The sequence below is a fragment of the Salvelinus alpinus genome, chromosome 12, assembly GCF_045679555.1.
Source record: "Salvelinus alpinus chromosome 12, SLU_Salpinus.1, whole genome shotgun sequence".
Taxonomy (NCBI): domain Eukaryota; kingdom Metazoa; phylum Chordata; class Actinopteri; order Salmoniformes; family Salmonidae; genus Salvelinus; species Salvelinus alpinus.
Window position 1 is genome coordinate 61,521,218 of NC_092097.1, and position 16,349 is coordinate 61,537,566.

Sequence of the window (16,349 nt, forward strand, 5' to 3'; positions counted from 1 at the left end):
GGTGCTCTCTGCTGCTGCTAGTCTGGTGGTGCTCTCTGCTGCTAGTCTGGTGGTGCTCTCTGCTGCTAGTCTGGTGGTGCTCTCTCTGCTGCTAGTCTGGTGGTGCTCTCTGCTGCTAGTCTGGTGGTGCTCTCTGCTGCTGCTAGTCTGGTGGTGCTCTCTGCTGCTAGTCTGGTGGTGCTCTCTGCTGCTGCTAGTCTGGTGGTGCTCTCTGCTGCTGCTAGTCTGGTGGTGCTCTCTGCTGCTGCTAGTCTGGTGGTGCTCTCTGCTGCTGCTAGTCTGGTGGTGCTCTCTGCTGCTGCTAGTCTGGTGGTGCTCTCTGCTGCTGCTAGTCTGGTGGTGCTCTCTCTGCTGCTGCTAGTCTGGTGGTGCTCTCTCTGCTGCTGCTAGTCTGGTGGTGCTCTCTGCTGCTGCTAGTCTGGTGGTGCTCTCTGCTGCTGCTAGTCTGGTGGTGCTCTCTGCTGCTGCTAGTCTGGTGGTGCTCTCTGCTGCTGCTAGTCTGGTGGTGCTCTCTCTGCTGCTGCTAGTCTGGTGGTGCTCTCTGCTGCTAGTCTGGTGGTGCTCTCTGTTGCTGCTGCTAGTCTGGTGGTGCTCTCTGCTGCTGCTAGTCTGGTGGTGCTTTCTGCTGCTGCTAGTCTGGTGGTGCTTTCTGCTGCTGCTAGTCTGGTGGTGCTCTCTCTGCTGCTGCTAGTCTGGTGGTGCTCTCTCTCTGCTGCTAGTCTGGTGGTGCTCTCTGCTGCTGCTAGTCTGGTGGTGCTCTCTGCTGCTGCTAGTCTGGTGGTGCTCTCTCTGCTGCTGCTAGTCTGGTGGTGCTCTCTGCTGCTGCTAGTCTGGTGGTGCTCTCTGGTGCTGCTGCTAGTCTGGTGGTGCTCTCTTGCTGCTGCTAGTCTGGTGGTGCTCTCTGCTGCTAGTCTGGTGGTGCTCTCTGCTGCTGCTAGTCTGGTGGTGCTCTCTGCTGCTGCTAGTCTGGTGGTGCTCTCTGCTGCTGCTAGTCTGGTGGTGCTCTCTGCTGCTGCTAGTCTGGTGGTGCTCTCTGCTGCTGCTAGTCTGGTGGTGCTCTCTGCTGCTGCTAGTCTGGTGGTGCTCTCTGCTGCTGCTAGTCTGGTGGTGCTCTTGCTGCTGCTAGTCTGGTGGTGCTCTCTGCTGCTGCTAGTCTGGTGGTGCTCTCTGCTGCTGCTAGTCTGGTGGTGCTCTCTGCTGCTGCTAGTCTGGTGGTGCTCTCTGCTGCTGCTAGTCTGGTGGTGCTCTCTGCTGCTGCTAGTCTGGTGGTGCTCTCTGCTGCTGCTAGTCTGGTGGTGCTCTCTGTTGCTGCTGCTAGTCTGGTGGTGCTCTCTCTGCTGCTAGTCTGGTGGTGCTCTCTCTGCTGCTAGTCTGGTGGTGCTCTCTGCTGCTAGTCTGGTGGTGTCTCTCTGCTGCTAGTCTGGTGGTGCTCTCTCTGCTGCTAGTCTGGTGGTGCTCTCTCTGCTGCTGGTCTGGTGGTGTCTCTGCTGCTAGTCTGGTGGTGCTCTCTCTGCTGCTAGTCTGGTGGTGCTCTCTCTGCTGCTAGTCTGGTGGTGCTCTCTCTGCTGCTAGTCTGGTGGTGCTCTCTCTGCTGCTAGTCTGGTGGTGCTCTCTCTGCTGCTAGTCTGGTGGTGCTCTCTGCTGCTGCTAGTCTGGTGGTGCTCTCTCTGCTGCTGCTAGTCTGGTGGTGCTCTCTGCTGCTGCTAGTCTGGTGGTGCTCTTTGCTGCTGCTGCTAGTCTGGTGGTGCTCTCTGTGCTGCTAGTCTGGTGGTGCTCTCTGCTGCTGCTAGTCTGGTGGTGCTCTCTCTGCTGCTAGTCTGGTGGTGCTCTCTGCTGCTAGTCTGGTGGTGCTCTCTGCTGCTGCTAGTCTGGTGGTGCTCTCTGCTGCTAGTCTGGTGGTGCTCTCTGCTGCTAGTCTGGTGGTGCTCTCTGCTGCTGCTAGTCTGGTGGTGCTCTCTGCTGCTAGTCTGGTGGTGCTCTCTGCTGCTGCTAGTCTGGTGGTGCTCTCTGCTGCTAGTCTGGTGGTGCTCTCTGCTGCTAGTCTGGTGGTGCTCTCTGCTGCTGCTAGTCTGGTGGTGCTCTCTCTGCTGCTAGTCTGGTGGTGCTCTCTGCTGCTGCTAGTCTGGTGGTGCTCTCTCTGCTGCTAGTCTGGTGGTGCTCTCTGCTGCTGCTAGTCTGGTGGTGCTTCTGCACATTTTGGGCTAGTGGTCCGAAACACAGGAAAATATGCAGTATTACAATGCTCAAAAAGCTTAATCACTTTTACTGTGAAACTCTGGAGTTCTGGCTGACAACCACCAGTATTTAGTTGAGTGGAATGTGACTCTGTGGTGGTCTCGGTAATGTGTGTGTGTGTGTGTGTGTGTGTGTGTGTGTGTGTGTATTGTGGTATGAATGGCTGTGGTACCTTTTTAGTAATAGCTCCAGCAATAACTGATTTATTTAGTATTCCCTTTTACAAGCTGTTTTTTTCAGCAGCGGTTGTCTTTTTCAAGTCTGGTCGTTTCCCAGCTCTGGTCTGAGTAATGGGACATTTATTTTATTATAAACGGCACGTTATTATCCTAACAAAATGGATTTATGAGATTAGAATTGGAAGGATCTCACAGTTTAGAAAGTGATGAAGCCAGTATTTTGTTCCCTTAGACCGCGGCTAATGAATTATTCTAAGGCGTCGCTGTGTTGTGGCGTCACCTACAGCTTGGAGTTTCCAGCTGGCTTCCGGGTTAAGCGGGCGTCTGTTAAGAAGCGCAGGTTTTGGCGGGTCATGTTTCGGAGGGGGGGGGGACACGCATGACTTGACCTTCGCCTCTCCTCAGTCCGTTGGGGAGTTTCGGCGATGAGACAAGATCGTAATCACGATATTTGGGGAGAAAAAATAAATAAAAAGATTACTTCATTGGCCTAGCAGGTACGGGAGTTTGGTATTGGATGGGATAATGCTGTTGTGACCGTCCCAAGCCGTTATATTTACCCGGCGCGAGCTGTCCTAGTAGGTCTGAGAGCTGTGTAGACTACGGATGTTTCTGGAGCCAGCAGGTTAACACTTTACCTGACTACCCAGACTCCTCCGGTCAAACGCTACGCCAAGGCCCACGGAGGTTACTTTCTTCTCTGCAACGGGTCTGGATCTGAGTGTCCTCATGTCCTCCTCCAACGATTTCTAAAACGCAAACACATTCTAACAGTTCTGATTGGTCCCAGAAACCGATGGGTTGGGTCAAAGTCAGAACTCACGTGGGTAAAACCAGAGTTGGCTTTGATACTCTGATACTCACTATACAGGGCACCATATTCCCTGTATAGTGCACTACTGTCCCAGAGGGCACCATATTCCCTGTATAGTGCACTACTGTCCCAGAGGGCACCATATTCCCTGTATAGTGCACTACTGTCCTAGAGGGCACCATATTCCCTGTATAGTGCACTACTGTCCCAGAGGGCACCATATTCCCTGTATAGTGCACTACTGTCCCAGAGGGCACCATATTCCCTGTATAGTGCACTACTGTCCCAGAGGGCACCATATTCCCTGTATAGTGCACTACTGTCCCAGAGGGCACCATATTCCCTGTATAGTGCACTACTGTCCCAGAGGGCACCATATTCCCTGTATAGTGCACTACTGTCCCAGAGGGCACCATATTCCCTGTATAGTGCACTACTGTCCCAGAGGGCACCATATTCCCTGTATAGTGCACTACTGTCCCAGAGGGCACCATATTCCCTGTATAGTGCACTACTGTCCCAGAGGGCACCATATTCCCTGTATAGTGCACTACTGTCCCAGAGGGCACCATATTCCCTGTATAGTGCACTACTGTCCCAGAGGGCACCATATTCCCTGTATAGTGCACTACTGTCCCAGAGGGCACCATATTCCCTGTATAGTGCACTACTGGGCGGCAGGTAGCCAAGTGGTTAGAGCGTTGGACTTGTAACCGAAAGGTTGCTAGATCGAATCGCCGAGCTGACAAGGTAAAAATCTGTCATTCTGCCCGCTGAACAAGGCAGTTAACCCACTGTTCCCCAGTAGGCTGTCATTGTAAATAAGATTTTGTTTTTAAAACTGACTTGCCTAGTTAAATAAAGGTTAAATAAAAATAAAATTCAACTGTTGACCAGAGCCCTATGGGGCAATAGGCTGCTATTTGGGACTGTCACTGTATTCATTCCCCAGGCAGCGAATGGGAGGGCAGCGAGGCTATTGTCAGGCAGCGAATGGGAGGGCAGCAAGGGTATTGTCAGGCAGCGAATGGGAGGGCAGCGAGGCTATTGTCAGGCAGCGAATGGGAGGGCAGCGAGGGTATTGTCAGGCAGCGAATGGGAGGGCAGCGAGGGTATTGTCAGGCAGCGAATGGGAGGGCAGCGAGGGTATTGTCAGGCAGCGAATGGGAGGGCAGTGATGGTATTGTCAGGCAGGTCACTTCCATAACAGGAAATTTGCAGTAGAGAGGAGGAAACAAAATACCAATGACTACAATAAACACTGGCTCAAGTCTCCTTAAGTTTAACAGTATGTGTCTCCACAGAGTAGAGGAGTTTTAACAGAGTCCCCTCCTAGGAGAGGAGTTTTAACAGAGTCCCCCTCCCAGGAGAGGAGTTTTAACAGAGTCCCCCTCCTAGGAGAGGAGTTTTAACAGAGTCCCCCTCCTAGGAGAGGAGTTTTAACAGAGTCCCCCTCCTAGGAGAGGAGTTTTAACAGAGTCCCCCTCCTAGGAGAGGAGTTTTAACAGAGTCCCCCTCCTAGGAGAGGAGTTTTAACAGAGTCCCCCTCCTAGGAGAGGAGTTTTAACAGAGTCCCCCTCCTAGGAGAGGAGTTTTAACAGAGTCCCCCTCCTAGGAGAGGAGTTTTAACAGAGTCCCCCTCCTAGGAGAGGAGTTTTAACAGAGTCCCCCTCCTAGGAGAGGAGTTGTAACAGAGTCCCCCTCCTAGGAGAGGAGTTTTAACAGAGTCCCCCTCCTAGGAGAGGAGTTTTAACAGAGTCCCCCTCCTAGGAGAGGAGTTTTAACAGAGTCCCCCTCCTAGGAGAGGAGTTGTAACAGAGTCCCCCTCCTAGGAGAGGAGTTGTAACAGAGTCCCCCTCCTAGGAGAGGAGTTGTAACAGAGTCCCCCTCCTAGGAGAGGAGTTTTAACAGAGTCCCCCTCCTAGGAGAGGAGTTTTAACAGAGTCCCCCTCCTAGGAGAGGAGTTGTAACAGAGTCCCCCTCCTAGGAGAGGAGTTTTAACAGAGTCCCCCTCCTAGGAGAGGAGTTTTAACAGAGTCCCCCTCCTAGGAGAGGAGTTTTAACAGAGTCCCCCTCCTAGGAGAGGAGTTTTAGTAGAGCCCCCCTCCTAGGAGAGGAGTTTTAGTAGAGTACCTTCCTATGGAGCCCTATAGCCTCACTGCTGAGCTGTATCCAGCTGTTGGAACCTGGAAGGTAGATGGATGTACTAGTAGGACTGCTTCCACAGAGCTGTGTCTGGCAAGGTATACAGTATCCTCTTTGGATCTGTTCTGTGAATCCTGTGCATTGTTATTGGCACCAGACAGGTTTAAATAAAAAGACAAAAGACAGAACCCCCCCCCTTATAAACATAACCACTTTGTCGCAGTGAAGTTTAAGGTTTAAAGCAAAATAAATGAAATGGAAAACATGTGAAAGGCACGCATGCAGACACACTCCTCCTCTCTACACCTCAAGACGAGAGAGGAAAGGGGGCCCCAGAAATAAACATTCAAGGAATGGAAACAAGGGGAGTGAAACTGATGAAGTACTGTTAGAAGTGTGGTAGCACTTACGAAGGATCTGTAAACATTCACTATGCTGGAAAGTGTGCCAATAAAGTGGAAAATACCATATATATATTTTTTTACTGTTGCTCATTTTCTGTCATACCTTTTCTCTATCAGGGTGGTATTTCACTGCGTGACAGGAGAAGGGGAGATATGGAGCACCTTAAAGCAGACCAGACCTGGGTTCAAGTACTATTTGAATTCTGCCTGGAGTGTCAGATGGGCAGGGCTTGCAGTTTTGGGACCATTCTATTTGCCCCGAACTGACAGGCAAGCTCAATCGAGCAAATCAAATCCATTTTTATTTGTCACGTACGCCGAATACAACACATGTTGATGTGAGCCATGACCAGCCTTTCAATGCACTTCATGGCTACAGATGTGTCGGTAGTCGTTTAGGCAGGTTACCTTAGTGTTCTTGAGCACAGGGGACTATGGTGGTCTGCTTGAAACATGTTGGTATTACAGACTCGTTCAGGGATAGGTTGAAAATGTCAGTGAAGACACTTGCCGGTTGGTCAGCGCATGCTCTAAGTACACGTCCTGGTTATCCATCTGGCCCTGCAGCCTTGTGAATGTTGACCTGTTTAAAGGTCTTACTCAAATCGGCTAAGGAGAGCATGATCACACAGTCTTCCAGAACAGCTGGTGCTCTCATGCATGCTTCAGTGTTGCTTGCATCGAAGTAAGCATAGAAGTAATTTAGCTCATCTGGTAGGCTCATGTCATTGGGAAGCTCGCGGCTGTGCTTCCCTTTGTAGTCTGTAATAGTTTGCAAGCCCTGCCACAAACGACGAGCGTCGGACGAGCGTGGGAGCCGGTGTAGTACGATTCAATCTTAGTCCTGTATTGATGCTTTGCCTGATTGATGATTTGTCTGAGGGCATAGCGGGATTTCCGGGTTAGAGTCCCGCTCCTTGAAAGCGGCAGCCCTTTAGCTCAGTGCGGATGTTGCCAGTAATCCATGGCTTCTGGTTGGGGTATGTACGTACGGTCACAGTGGGGACGACGTCATCGATGCACTTATTGATGAAGCCAGTGACTGATGTGGTGTACTCCTCAATACCATCTGAAAAATCCCGGAACATATTCCAGTCTGTGCTAGCAAAACAGTCCTGTGGTTTAGCATCTGCTTCATCTGACCACTTCTTTATTGACCAAGTCAATGGTGCTTAACTTTACCTAGAGTTATGGTCAGATTTGTCAAATGGAGGGCGAGGGAGAGCTTTGTACGTGTCTCTGTGTGTGAAGTTAAGGGGGTCTAGAGTTTTTTTCCCTCTAGTTGCACATTTAACATGCTGGTAGAAATTAGGTAAAACTGATTTCAGTTTCCCTACATTAAAGTCCCCGGCCAATAGGAGCGCCGCCTCTGGATGAGCGTTTTCCTGTTTGCTTGTGGCCTTATACGGGCGGCAGGTGGCCTAGTGGTTAGAGCGTTGGACTAGTAACCGAAAGGTTGCAAGATCAAATCCCCGAGCTGACAAGGTAAAAATCTGTCGTTCTACCCACTGTTCCTAGGTTGTCATTGAATATAATAATTTGTTCTTAACTGACTTGCCTAGTTAAATAAAGGAGAAAAAAATTAATTGAGTGCAGTGGTAAATAGACAGCTACGACAAATATAGATGAAAACTCTCTTGGTAAATAGTGTGGTCTACAGCTTGTCATGAGATACTCTACCTCAGGCGGGCAAAACCTTGAGACTGCTTTAATATTAGATTTCGTGCACCAGCTGTTGTTTACAAATATACACACCCTTTGTCTTACCGGAGGCAGCTGTTCTATCTTGCCGACGCAGTGTAAACCCCGCCAGCTGTATTTTATCCTTGTCGTCGCTCAGCTACGACTCGGTTTTACAGGTGAAGTATTTAAAATAGTATTTGAACCCAGGTCTGAAGCAGACCAGGCATCCCAGATTCAGAAACACTGCTTGGACTCTCAAGTGCAAGGCCAGGGTACAACCACTTGGTCTGGCTACCCAGACTCATTTCTACGTAAGAACACGCCCACAGATGCTAGTTTTTTCTCTCGACAATGAGTCTGGATTTATCTCACTCCCCGACCCTTCTAGAATTCGAACACATTCGGTTCGTCTGATTGGTCCCAGAAACCGATGGGTTGGGCCAGCGCCAGAACACACGTGGGTGAAGTAATTGGCTTTGATACTGTGGTTTGATTCTATTGGTTAGAGATCATCCAATCGCCGATGACTTTGATTTCACTATAAACGACGTCACCGAAACGACTTTCAATGATCGAAGTCTCAGACCAAAGTTTGTAGCGCACGACAACAGCGGAGGAATTTAGTGTGAGTCGTCAGGCAAACAACGACTGGCAGAGCATGTCTATGATACATCACTGTGAATCAGCCTGCTCTGCCAGTCATTGTTTGCCTGACGACTCACACTAACTTAGTTATGGTTTCTAACTAACTCCTTTTTAACGTTTCACAACATTATCCATGAATTGACTATTATTATTGGACAGATTCACCGTGTGTACTTGTCCCAATGTGACACAAGCTGCTGCTTCATGTCTTTGATGTTTTCTGTTATGAATAGTCTGTCCAGTGTTATTGGTGTGAATAGTCTGTCCAGTGTTATTGGTGTGAATAGTCTGTCCAGTGTTATTGGTGTGAATAGTCTGTCCAGTGTTATTGGTGTGAATAGTCTGTCCAGTGTTATTGGTGTGAATAGTCTGTCCAGTGTTATTGGTGTGAATAGTCTGTCCAGTGTTATTGGTGTGAATAGTCTGTCCAGTGTTATTGGTGTGAATAGTCTGTCCAGTGTTATTGGTGTGAATAGTCTGTCCAGTGTTATTGGTGTGAATAGTCTGTCCAGTGTTATTGGTGTGAATAGTCTGTCCAGTGTTATTGGTGTGAATAGTCTGTCCAGTGTTATTGGTGTGAATAGTCTGTCCAGTGTTATTGGTGTGAATAGTCTGTCCAGTGTTATTGGTGTGAATAGTCTGTCCAGTGTTATTGGTGTGAATAGTCTGTCCAGTGTTATTGGTGTGAATAGTCTGTCCAGTGTTATTGGTGTGAATAGTCTGTCCAGTGTTATTGGTGTGAATAGTCTGTCCAGTGTTATTGGTGTGAATAGTCTGTCCAGTGTTATTGGTGTGAATTGTCTGTCCAGTGTTATTGGTGTGAATAGTCTGTCTAGTGTTATAGGTGTGAATAGTCTGTCCAGTGTTATTGGTGTGAATAGTCTGTCCAGTGTTATTGGTGTGAATAGTCTGTCCAGTGTTATTGGTGTGAATAGTCTGTCCAGTGTTATTGGTGTGAATAGTCTGTCCAGTGTTATTGGTGTGAATAGTCTGTCCAGTGTTATTGGTGTGAATAGTCTGTCCAGTGTTATTGGTGTGAATAGTCTGTTCAGTGTTATAGGTGTGAATAGTCTGTCCAGTGTTATTGGTGTGAATAGTCTGTCCAGTGTTATTGGTGTGAATAGTCTGTCCAGTGTTATTGGTGTGAATAGTCTGTCCAGTGTTATTGGTGTGAATAGTCTGTCCAGTGTTATTGGTGTGAATAGTCTGTCCAGTGTTATTGGTGTGAATAGTCTGTCCAGTGTTATTGGTGTGAATAGTCTGTCCAGTGTTATTGGTGTGAATAGTCTGTCCAGTGTTATTGGTGTGAATAGTCTGTCCAGTGTTATTGGTGTGAATAGTCTGTCCAGTGTTATTGGTGTGAATAGTCTGTCCAGTGTTATTGGTGTGAATAGTCTGTCCAGTGTTATTGGTGTGAATAGTCTGTCCAGTGTTATTGGTGTGAATTGTCTGTCCAGTGTTATTGGTGTGAATTGTCTGTCCAGTGTTATAGGTGTGAATAGTCTGTCCAGTGTTATTGGTGTGAATAGTCTGTCCAGTGTTATTGGTGTGAATAGTCTGTCCAGTGTTATTGGTGTGAATAGTCTGTCCAGTGTTATTGGTGTGAATAGTCTGTCCAGTGTTATTGGTGTGAATAGTCTGTCCAGTGTTATTGGTGTGAATAGTCTGTCCAGTGTTATTGGTGTGAATAGTCTGTCCAGTGTTATTGGTGTGAATAGTCTGTCCAGTGTTATTGGTGTGAATAGTCTGTCCAGTGTTATTGGTGTGAATAGTCTGTCCAGTGTTATTGGTGTGAATAGTCTGTCCAGTGTTATTGGTGTGAATAGTCTGTCCAGTGTTATTGGTGTGAATAGTCTGTTAGTGTTATAGGTGTGAATAGTCTGTCCAGTGTTATAGGTGTGAATAGTCTGTCCAGTGTTATTGGTGTGAATAGTCTGTCCAGTGTTATTGGTGTGAATAGTCTGTCCAGTGTTATTGGTGTGAATAGTCTGTCCAGTGTTATTGGTGTGAATAGTCTGTCCAGTGTTATTGGTGTGAATAGTCTGTCCAGTGTTATTGGTGTGAATAGTCTGTCCAGTGTTATTGGTGTGAATAGTCTGTCCAGTGTTATTGGTGTGAATAGTCTGTTCAGTGTTATTGGTGTGAATAGTCTGTCCAGTGTTACTGGTGTGAATAGTCTGTCCAGTGTTATTGGTGTGAATAGTCTGTCCAGTGTTATTGGTGTGAATAGTCTGTCCAGTGTTATTGGTGTGAATAGTCTGTCCAGTGTTATTGGTGTGAATAGTCTGTCCAGTGTTATTGGTGTGAATAGTCTGTCCAGTGTTATTGGTGTGAATAGTCTGTCCAGTGTTATTGGTGTGAATAGTCTGTCCAGTGTTATTGGTGTGAATAGTCTGTCCAGTGTTATTGGTGTGAATAGTCTGTTAGTGTTATAGGTGTGAATAGTCTGTCCAGTGTTATTGGTGTGAATAGTCTGTCCAGTGTTATTGGTGTGAATAGTCTGTCCAGTGTTATTGGTGTGAATAGTCTGTCCAGTGTTATTGGTGTGAATAGTCTGTCCAGTGTTATTGGTGTGAATAGTCTGTCCAGTGTTATTGGTGTGAATTGTCTGTCCAGTGTTATTGGTGTGAATAGTCTGTCCAGTGTTATTGGTGTGAATAGTCTGTCCAGTGTTATTGGTGTGAATAGTCTGTCCAGTGTTATTGGTGTGAATAGTCTGTCCAGTGTTATTGGTGTGAATAGTCTGTCCAGTGTTATTGGTGTGAATAGTCTGTCCAGTGTTATTGGTGTGAATAGTCTGTCCAGTGTTATTGGTGTGAATAGTCTGTCCAGTGTTATTGGTGTGAATAGTCTGTCCAGTGTTATTGGTGTGAATAGTCTGTCCAGTGTTATTGGTGTGAATAGTCTGTCCAGTGTTATTGGTGTGAATAGTCTGTCCAGTGTTATTGGTGTGAATAGTCTGTCCAGTGTTATTGGTGTGAATAGTCTGTCCAGTGTTATTGGTGTGAATAGTCTGTCCAGTGTTATTGGTGTGAATAGTCTGTCCAGTGTTATTGGTGTGAATAGTCTGTCCAGTGTTATTGGTGTGAATAGTCTGTCCAGTGTTATTGGTGTGAATAGTCTGTCCAGTGTTATTGGTGTGAATAGTCTGTCCAGTGTTATTGGTGTGAATAGTCTGTCCAGTGTTATTGGTGTGAATAGTCTGTCCAGTGTTATTGGTGTGAATAGTCTGTCCAGTGTTATTGGTGTGAATAGTCTGTCCAGTGTTATTGGTGTGAATAGTCTGTCCAGTGTTATTGGTGTGAATAGTCTGTCCAGTGTTATTGGTGTGAATAGTCTGTCCAGTGTTATTGGTGTGAATAGTCTGTCCAGTGTTATTGGTGTGAATAGTCTGTCCAGTGTTATTGGTGTGAATAGTCTGTCCAGTGTTATTGGTGTGAATAGTCTGTCCAGTGTTATTGGTGTGAATAGTCTGTCCAGTGTTATTGGTGTGAATAGTCTGTCCAGTGTTATTGGTGTGAATAGTCTGTCCAGTGTTATTGGTGTGAATAGTCTGTCCAGTGTTATTGGTGTGAATAGTCTGTCCAGTGTTATTGGTGTGAATAGTCTGTCCAGTGTTATTGGTGTGAATAGTCTGTCCAGTGTTATTGGTGTGAATAGTCTGTCCAGTGTTATTGGTGTGAATAGTCTGTCCAGTGTTATTGGTGTGAATAGTCTGTCCAGTGTTATTGGTGTGAATAGTCTGTCCAGTGTTATTGGTGTGAATAGTCTGTCCAGTGTTATTGGTGTGAATAGTCTGTCCAGTGTTATTGGTGTGAATAGTCTGTCCAGTGTTATTGGTGTGAATAGTCTGTCCAGTGTTATTGGTGTGAATAGTCTGTCCAGTGTTATTGGTGTGAATAGTCTGTCTCCAGTGTTATTGGTGTGAATAGTCTGTCCAGTGTTATTGGTGTGAATAGTCTGTCCAGTGTTATTGGTGTGAGATAGTCTGTCCAGTGTTATTGGTGTGAATAGTCTGTCCAGTGTTATTGGTGTGAATAGTCTGTCCAGTGTTATTGGTGTGAATAGTCTGTCCAGTGTTATTGGTGTGAATAGTCTGTCCAGTGTTATTGGTGTGAATAGTCTGTCCAGTGTTATTGGTGTGAATAGTCTTTCCAGTGTTATTGGTGTGAATAGTCTGTCCAGTGTTATTGGTGTGAATAGTCTGTCCAGTGTTATTGGTGTGAATAGTCTTGTCCAGTGTTATTGGTGTGAATAGTCTGTCCAGTGTTATTGGTGTGAATAGTCTGTCCAGTGTTATTGGTGTGAATAGTCTGTTAGTGTTATTGGTGTGAATAGTCTGTCCAGTGTTATTGGTGTGAATAGTCTGTTAGTGTTATTGGTGTGAATAGTCTGTCCAGTGTTATTGGTGTGAATAGTCTGTCCAGTGTTATTGGTGTGAATAGTCTGTCCAGTGTTATTGGTGTGAATAGTCTGTCCAGTGTTATTGGTGTGAATAGTCTGTCCAGTGTTATTGGTGTGAATAGTCTGTCCAGTGTTATTGGTGTGAATAGTCTGTCCAGTGTTATTGGTGTGAATAGTCTGTCCAGTGTTATTGGTGTGAATAGTCTGTCCAGTGTTATTGGTGTGAATAGTCTGTCCAGTGTTATTGGTGTGAATAGTCTGTCCAGTGTTATTGGTGTGAATAGTCTGTCCAGTGTTATTGGTGTGAATAGTCTGTCCAGTGTTATTGGTGTGAATAGTCTGTCCAGTGTTATTGGTGTGAATAGTCTGTCCAGTGTTATTGGTGTGAATAGTCTGTCCAGTGTTATTGGTGTGAATAGTCTGTCCAGTGTTATTGGTGTGAATAGTCTGTCCAGTGTTATTGGTGTGAATAGTCTGTCCAGTGTTATTGGTGTGAATAGTCTGTCCAGTGTTATTGGTGTGAATAGTCTGTCCAGTGTTATTGGTGTGAATAGTCTGTCCAGTGTTATTGGTGTGAATAGTCTGTCCAGTGTTATTGGTGTGAATAGTCTGTCCAGTGTTATTGGTGTGAATAGTCTGTCCAGTGTTATTGGTGTGAATAGTCTGTCCAGTGTTATTGGTGTGAATAGTCTGTCCAGTGTTATTGGTGTGAATAGTCTGTCCAGTGTTATTGGTGTGAATAGTCTGTTAGTGTTATTGGTGTGAATAGTCTGTTAGTGTTATTGGTGTGAATAGTCTGTCCAGTGTTATTGGTGTGAATAGTCTGTCCAGTGTTATTGGTGTGAATAGTCTGTCCAGTGTTATTGGTGTGAATAGTCTGTCCAGTGTTATTGGTGTGAATAGTCTGTCCAGTGTTATTGGTGTGAATAGTCTGTCCAGTGTTATTGGTGTGAATAGTCTGTCCAGTGTTATTGGTGTGAATAGTCTGTCCAGTGTTATTGGTGTGAATAGTCTGTCCAGTGTTATTGGTGTGAATAGTCTGTCCAGTGTTATTGGTGTGAATAGTCTGTCCAGTGTTATTGGTGTGAATAGTCTGTCCAGTGTTATTGGTGTGAATAGTCTGTCCAGTGTTATTGGTGTGAATAGTCTGTCCAGTGTTATTGGTGTGAATAGTCTGTCCAGTGTTATTGGTGTGAATAGTCTGTCCAGTGTTATTGGTGTGAATAGTCTGTCCAGTGTTATTGGTGTGAATAGTCTGTCCAGTGTTATTGGTGTGAATAGTCTGTCCAGTGTTATTGGTGTGAATAGTCTGTCCAGTGTTATTGGTGTGAATAGTCTGTCCAGTGTTATTGGTGTGAATAGTCTGTCCAGTGTTATTGGTGTGAATAGTCTGTCCAGTGTTATTGGTGTGAATAGTCTGTCCAGTGTTATTGGTGTGAATAGTCTGTCCAGTGTTATTGGTGTGAATAGTCTGTCCAGTGTTATTGGTGTGAATAGTCTGTCCAGTGTTATTGGTGTGAATAGTCTGTCCAGTGTTATTGGTGTGAATAGTCTGTCCAGTGTTATTGGTGTGAATAGTCTGTCCAGTGTTATTGGTGTGAATAGTCTGTCCAGTGTTATTGGTGTGAATAGTCTGTCCAGTGTTATTGGTGTGAATAGTCTGTCCAGTGTTATTGGTGTGAATAGTCTGTCCAGTGTTATTGGTGTGAATAGTCTGTCCAGTGTTATTGGTGTGAATAGTCTGTCCAGTGTTATTGGTGTGAATAGTCTGTCCAGTGTTATTGGTGTGAATAGTCTGTCCAGTGTTATTGGTGTGAATAGTCTGTCCAGTGTTATTGGTGTGAATAGTCTGTCCAGTGTTATTGGTGTGAATAGTCTGTCCAGTGTTATTGGTGTGAATAGTCTGTCCAGTGTTATTGGTGTGAATAGTCTGTCCAGTGTTATTGGTGTGAATAGTCTGTCCAGTGTTATTGGTGTGAATAGTCTGTCCAGTGTTATTGGTGTGAATAGTCTGTCCAGTGTTATTGGTGTGAATAGTCTGTCCAGTGTTATTGGTGTGAATAGTCTGTCCAGTGTTATTGGTGTGAATAGTCTGTCCAGTGTTATTGGTGTGAATAGTCTGTCCAGTGTTATTGGTGTGAATAGTCTGTCCAGTGTTATTGGTGTGAATAGTCTGTCCAGTGTTATTGGTGTGAATAGTCTGTCCAGTGTTATTGGTGTGAATAGTCTGTCCAGTGTTATTGGTGTGAATAGTCTGTCCAGTGTTATTGGTGTGAATAGTCTGTCCAGTGTTATTGGTGTGAATAGTCTGTCCAGTGTTATTGGTGTGAATAGTCTGTCCAGTGTTATTGGTGTGAATAGTCTGTCCAGTGTTATTGGTGTGAATAGTCTGTCCAGTGTTATTGGTGTGAATAGTCTGTCCAGTGTTATTGGTGTGAATAGTCTGTCCAGTGTTATTGGTGTGAATAGTCTGTCCAGTGTTATTGGTGTGAATAGTCTGTCCAGTGTTATTGGTGTGAATAGTCTGTCCAGTGTTATTGGTGTGAATAGTCTGTCCAGTGTTATTGGTGTGAATAGTCTGTCCAGTGTTATTGGTGTGAATAGTCTGTCCAGTGTTATTGGTGTGAATAGTCTGTCCAGTGTTATTGGTGTGAATAGTCTGTCCAGTGTTATTGGTGTGAATAGTCTGTCCAGTGTTATTGGTGTGAATAGTCTGTCCAGTGTTATTGGTGTGAATAGTCTGTCCAGTGTTATTGGTGTGAATAGTCTGTCCAGTGTTATTGGTGTGAATAGTCTGTCCAGTGTTATTGGTGTGAATAGTCTGTCCAGTGTTATTGGTGTGAATAGTCTGTCCAGTGTTATTGGTGTGAATAGTCTGTCCAGTGTTATTGGTGTGAATAGTCTGTCCAGTGTTATTGGTGTGAATAGTCTGTCCAGTGTTATTGGTGTGAATAGTCTGTCCAGTGTTATTGGTGTGAATAGTCTGTCCAGTGTTATTGGTGTGAATAGTCTGTCCAGTGTTATTGGTGTGAATAGTCTGTCCAGTGTTATTGGTGTGAATAGTCTGTCCAGTGTTATTGGTGTGAATAGTCTGTCCAGTGTTATTGGTGTGAATAGTCTGTCCAGTGTTATTGGTGTGAATAGTCTGTCCAGTGTTATTGGTGTGAATAGTCTGTCCAGTGTTATTGGTGTGAATAGTCTGTCCAGTGTTATTGGTGTGAATAGTCTGTCCAGTGTTATTGGTGTGAATAGTCTGTCCAGTGTTATTGGTGTGAATAGTCTGTCCAGTGTTATTGGTGTGAATAGTCTGTCCAGTGTTATTGGTGTGAATAGTCTGTCCAGTGTTATTGGTGTGAATAGTCTGTCCAGTGTTATTGGTGTGAATAGTCTGTCCAGTGTTATTGGTGTGAATAGTCTGTCCAGTGTTATTGGTGTGAATAGTCTGTCCAGTGTTATTGGTGTGAATAGTCTGTCCAGTGTTATTGGTGTGAATAGTCTGTCCAGTGTTATTGGTGTGAATAGTCTGTCCAGTGTTATTGGTGTGAATAGTCTGTCCAGTGTTATTGGTGTGAATAGTCTGTCCAGTGTTATTGGTGTGAATAGTCTGTCCAGTGTTATTGGTGTGAATAGTCTGTCCAGTGTTATTGGTGTGAATAGTCTGTCCAGTGTTATTGGTGTGAATAGTCTGTCCAGTGTTATTGGTGTGAATAGTCTGTCCAGTGTTATTGGTGTGAATAGTCTGTCCAGTGTTATTGGTGTGAATAGTCTGTCCAGTGTTATTGGTGTGAATAGTCTGTCCAGTGTTATTGGTGTGAATAGTCTGTCCAGTGTTATTGGTGT

At 45.4% G+C, this 16,349-nt stretch overlaps 1 protein-coding gene across 1 annotated transcript in view; it reads left to right on the forward strand.

Annotated features, from left to right (window-relative positions):
- cenpp (centromere protein P) overlaps positions 1-16,349 on the forward strand; it is a 147,248-nt gene that overhangs the window by 44,315 nt on the left and 86,584 nt on the right. The gene's annotated exons all lie outside the window — the stretch shown is intronic.